Genomic DNA, 6,238 nt, shown 5'->3' on the forward strand with positions numbered 1-6,238 from the left:
TTGGGAGGGCCAGGACTGGAACCCAAAGAGTGTGCACTCCTAAATACGATGTTCTGGGTTATGCCACATAATCATTAAAAAACCAGTCTCCCTAGACAATAATAAAAATTTGAACAAAGAGCTGTGGATGCACACAAGGGTGGGGGCCTAAGGGAATGAGAAAATCTTCTTAGAGGAAAAGATGCACTGTTTTGGAAGATGAGGAATGCATTTTATATCACTACTTTACAGATACTACATAGATATCTCCCTTCTAGACTGTGTGCTCCTAGGAGAGGGGCACTGTCTAATTTATCCACCTTCCAAGCAATGAATGTGCTCAACTGAAAGCACATGCTGGCCGGGTACAATGGCTCATGCCTGTAATCCCAGCACTTTGGGAGGCTCAGGTGGGAGGATTACTTGAGGCCAGGAGTTCAAGGCCAGCCTGGGCAACATAGTGAGACCCCCCTCTTTACAAAACATTTAAAAATTAACCAGGCATGGTAGTGCATATCTGTAGTCCTAGCTACTCAGGAGGCTGAGGCTACAGTGAGCCATTATTGTGCCACTGCATTCCAGCCTGGGTGACAAAGTGAGACCCTGCCTCATAAAAATTAAAAGCATATGCTATAATTGGTATCAGCATTTGAAAGTGCTTATCTGTGTGAAAAGACATTTTTAAATTGAAATACATAAAATCTCATTACAAGCTACCATTAACAAATAAACACTACAATTGATTTGATCATAGGGAACACTAACTTCAAACTCCAGTTAAGTGAACTGTTGTCCCCTTGGCAAAAATATAATATTCATTCTTCTTATTAGTAGAGCTGTATTATAAAAAAAATTATCCTCTATTATGGTATTTTGGATTTCACCAAAAATAATTGGAAATTTCATTTCTCTCTTATGATCTAAGTACCTACGTAATATCTTTGATTTCACTGCTTGGCCTGAAAAATCTAAAATATTTATTAACTGGTCCCTTACAGATAAACTTTACCAACCCTTCATTTAAACAATGATAGATTATTTCTTGCCCATGTTACATGTCCATTGCTGGTTGGCAAGAGTCTGTTCATCATAGTCACTCAAGGGCCCAGGCTGGCCTTGAAGGTTGCTGGTCACTGAGTCAAAGGGAGGAAAAGACAGCCCTGGATATCTTGTAGTGGCAATAAAATGCTTGGCCCAGAAAAGTGACATTATTTCCACATCTAACTCATTGGCCAAAACTACTAACATGGCTCCATCCAGCACAAGGGATCCAAGAAATATAATCCCACCACATGTTCCAAAGGCAGAGTGCCACACAAATGACAAACCTGCAGTGGGTTAAATGGTGGCTCCAAAATGACATGTCCATGCCCTAATCCCCTAAATCTGTTAGTGTGACCTTATTTGGAAAAAGGATCGTTTGTTACAGCAGCACTTGGAAACTAATACATCTCCCTGGAGGACTACCTCAAAAACTGATACAGATGAAATGATTTTAAATTAAGTTCTGGCAAATCAAATCCAAAAATGTATTGCAATAACACTTCAAAATGGCTAAAAGGGGCTTATTACAGAAATAAATAAATGATTCAACATTAAGTTGATGTTGAACTGATGTAATTCATCACATTAACAAGTAAACCAAAAACAAGATCTCAATAAATAATAAGAAATATTTTTAAAAATATTATTTGGCATATTCCCAATGAAACTTTTAACAAACATGGAATAAGAGGAAGGATTTTTAACTTTATAAAAATTATCTAAAAGAAAATAACATCATACTTAATGAAAAACATTAGAGAAGATCTAACTAAATCAGGAATAAGGCACAGATGCCCACTATCAGCCCTGCTATTCAAAATTGCACTGGAGATCTTTGCCAATGCAACAAGAATCGGAAAATAAAAGATGATATAAATATTGGGGAAAGAGAAACAAGACGTAATTTTGAGAGGTGACAGCGTGCTGACAGTCCTCACAGCTCTCGCTCGCTCTCGGTGCCTTCTCTGCCTGGGCTCCCACTTTGGCGGCACTTGAGGAGCCCTTCAGCCCACCGCCGCACTGTGGGAGCCCCTTTTTTTTTTGAGACAGAGTCTCGCTCTGTCACCCAGGCTGGAGTGCAGTGGTGCAATCTCGGCTCACTGCAAGCTCCGCCTCCTGGGTTCACGCCATTCTCCTGCCTCAGCCTCTCCGAGTAGCTGGGACTACAGGTGCCCGCCACCACGCCCGGCTAATTTTTTGTACTTTTAGTAGAGACGGGGTTTCACCGTGGTCTCGATCTCCTGACCTCGTGATCCGCCCGCCTCGGCCTCCCAAAGTGCTGGGATTACAAGCGTGAGCCACTGCGCCCGGCCTGTGGGAGCCCCTTTCTGGGCTGGCCAAGGCCGGAGCTGGCTCCCTCAGCTTGCACGGAGGTGTGGAGGGAGAGGCGCGAGCAGGAACCCGGGCTGCGCGCAGCACTTGCGGGCCAGCTGGAGTTCCGAGTGGGCGTGGGCTTGGTGCACCCCGCACTCAGAGCAGCTTAGCAGCTAAGCAATGAGGGGCTTAGCACCTGGGCCAGTGGCTGCAGAGGGTGTACTGGGTCCCCCAGCAGTGCCAGCTCACCGGCGCTGCGCTCGATTTCTCGCCAGGCCTTAGCTGCCTTACCGCGGGGCAGGGCTCGGGACCTGCAGCCCGCCATGCTTGAACCTCCCACCCCCTTCGTGGGCTCCTGTGCAGGCCCAAGCCTCCTGGACGAGCGCCGCCCCCTGCTCCACGGCGCCCAGTCCCATCGACCACCCAAGGGCTGAGGAGTGCAGGCACACCATGTGGGACTGTCAGGCAGCTCCATCTGCAGCCCCGGTGCGGTGCGGGATCCACTGGATGAAGCCAGCTGGGCTCCTGAGTCTGGTGGGGACGTGGAGAACCTTTATGTCTAGCTCAGGGATTGTAAATACACCAATCGGCACTCTATCTAGCTCAAGGTTTGTAAACACACCAATCAGCACCCTGTGTCTAGCTCAGGGTTTGTGAATGCACCAGTTGACACTCTGTATCTAGCTACTCTGGTGGGGACTTGGAGAATCTTTGTGTCCACACTCTGTATCTAGCTAATCTAGTGGGGATGTGGAGAACCTTTGTGTCTAGCTCAGGGATTGTAAACGCACCAATCAGTGCCCTGCCAAAACAGACCACCCGGCTCTACCAATCAGCAGGATGTGGGTGGAGCCAGATAAGAGAAAAAAGCAGGCTGCCCAAGCCAGCAGTGGCAACCCTTCCACACTGTGGAAGCTTTGTTCTTTCGCTCTTTGCAATAAATCTTGCTACTGCTCACTCTTTGAGTCCACACTGCTTTTATGAGCTGTAACACTCACCGCAAAGGTCTGCAGCTTCACTCCTGAAGCCAGCAAGACCACGAGCCCACTGGGAGGAACGAACAACTCCAGACGCGCCACCTTAAGAGCTGTAACACTCTCTGCAAAGGTCTGCAGCTTCATTCTTGAAGTCAGTGAGACCAAGAACCCACCAATTCCGGACACAATTTTAAAACAATATATTTATCAACTTAGAAAATCCAATGGAATCAACATTGGAACGAAAGGAGACTTCAGTTGGGTAGCCGTACCCAAGAGGAACAAATTCACTATAAAAGCAGTTAGAACATGTCACGGGAAAAGATTGCATTCGCAGCCGCAACCCAAATTGTCAAATACCTAAGAATAAATTTATCAAAAAATTCATAAAACAAATATGGAGAAAACTAGAATTTTTTTCTATAGGAGAGAATTACAATGATTCCCAAATAAAAAGCTGTAACACTGTTAAGATTTAGTTCTTCACAAATTTACCTATAAAGTCAATGCAATTTCAATCCAAATCTCAAGAATATCTTATTAATTCTGGCAAGCTAATGCTAAAACTCATGTAGAATATGCCCACAAATTTCCAAGAAAATAGTTTGTAAAACAGTGAAGGGCAATTGATGAATTAATGAGTTATCTTTGTAAGAAGAGGAAAAGAGACGAGAGCGAGCATGCTCAGCACACTCAGCCCCTCGCCACATGATGCCCCACACTATCTCAGGACTCCGAGAAGTCTCCACCAACAAGAAGGCCCTCACCAGATGTGCCCCCTTAACCTTGGACTTTCCAGCCTCCAGAACTGTAAGAAATAAATTCTTTTTCTTCTTAAATTACCCAGTTTCTGATATTCTGTTATAAGCAAAAGAAAACAGATGACTATACCACCTAAGAAAAAAAAAAACAGGTGGATTATTACAACAGTGGCAGAAATTATAGACCGAAGCTTTTAAGGTCTTGACACAGTAAAGAAACACACAAAATCCAGAAAAGACAAGACTAACCAAGATAGATTTAAGACCTACAGATTTAAATCGATAGACCACGTAGTTTAAAATTTGATAACAAAAGATCCTATAAGCAATATTAAAATATTAGGAAAAGATGAAGAAAAATAACTGCAAATAATTAAAAGTTAAAACACATGAACGTAATATATAAAATTTATAATACATAAAGCATTCCTCTAAATCAAGAAAAACACAAACTATAGAAAAATGAGCAGAGAATATATAAAGAAAAGTCACAGAGAAAGAAATAAAATTCAAATAAACTTTTTAAATAATGTCATCCTTCAGTTGTAATAAAATAAATGCATATTAAAACTACAAGAGAACTATTTTTATCACCCAAATTGGCAACTTTTTATCAGTGATGGCATTAGCAAGGATGGTCAGATGGTCACACTCACACATTACTAATTTTAGAAGGACAAGTTGGCAAAAATGTTGTATTCTTTCACCCAGTAATTTAACCTCTAAAACTCCATTTTATTACCTTTTAAATCACTCAAATGATTTATATTAAAATAATTTTCATCAAAATATTACTTAGTAAAATAGTTAACACAAATAATAACAACCATCAAAAATTTTAAAACATGAGGAAATGTTCATAACAAAATGAAAAAGCATGATATCAAATTGTATAAGAGTCACCATAGGAAGAGAACAGTAGTAGTAACTATTAACATTTGTTGAATACTACTATGGCCCAAAAACTATTCTAAGTCCTTTCCGTGTATTAAGTTATTTAATTTACACAACCCCATTATGAAGATACTTTAGTGCCCATTTTAAAGATAAACCGATGCAATTAAGGTTTGAGTGGATTTATCTATGCTGGAGGGCAACGTTCACCTATATGAAGTAACTAGGCAGTAGCTGCATTGTAACTGCAGAGATTCGATGTGCTCTGAGCTCATTCAGTGAAGGTTTTCAGGTGATGAGGCCTCTTGTCTGGTGACCTGGGGAGCTACAGGTGGAAATTCCACCGCTCACCCTGGACTGCTGGGTGAAAGGAGAGTGAGAGACACCAAAGCCATGTCCAGGCTGAAGATGCCTCACCTCCCGGAGTAGGTTGGCATAACCTACTGTCTGAGTTCTCACCTCCTAAAAATAACACCAACCTGCCATGATTTCACAACCAGGCTGACCTGGTGAGGCAAAGCCCCTACCACTTTTCTGTCCCCCTCCCCGATTTCCCAACCGGAGTCTCAAGGACCCCCAACACTCAGTTTTGCTTTCACCTGCCCAAATCACTCAAGAAGGAAGCATGGGATTTTGAAACTTTATTATCACTCAATGAATTATCAGCAGGAGATCAAAAAAAGAATGGCTCTGGAGCAGACAGTGCACAAAGCAAGAAAATAATTTGCCAAGGGTAAGCTTTGAAGCCTCAGTGGGGGAATATTTAAGAAGGACTTGCCAGGCTCCACCCCCTCAAGCCAATTTGGTAGATGCTGATACAGCTGATCCTGGTGGCAAACAGCTCAATTAGCAATCAGCTCTCTTTTCACCTTATGAAAAGGCAACCTGATTTCCCCGCAAGTGTAATATATTGGATAATTAAAAATGCTCTGAACGCCCCCGTGGAATAATTAAAGAGTATGAGACTAGAAATGTGAAAATATCGTGATAGATGGCCGCGAACCAGCCCTGTGAAACACAGCTGCAGGAAAGGCGTGGAAGTAATTAATGAAAACTTCAGACATTTTAAAACTTCCCAGCAACACAGGTCAAAGTCTAACACCGTCTTTGGGCTTTCCTGTAAGGAGGCAATTTAAAGCTCATAATAGAGTGTCATTAAAACACCATGTGTTCTGTGGCTCCTAGCAATTTATGACTTGGCAGTTGGACACTGTGACATCTGAGACACCCTAGACAGTCCAACTCAGGTACCAACCCGGGAGACAAACG

The sequence above is a fragment of the Symphalangus syndactylus genome, chromosome 2, assembly GCF_028878055.3.
Source record: "Symphalangus syndactylus isolate Jambi chromosome 2, NHGRI_mSymSyn1-v2.1_pri, whole genome shotgun sequence".
In the NCBI taxonomy this organism is placed as follows: Eukaryota; Metazoa; Chordata; class Mammalia; order Primates; family Hylobatidae; genus Symphalangus; species Symphalangus syndactylus.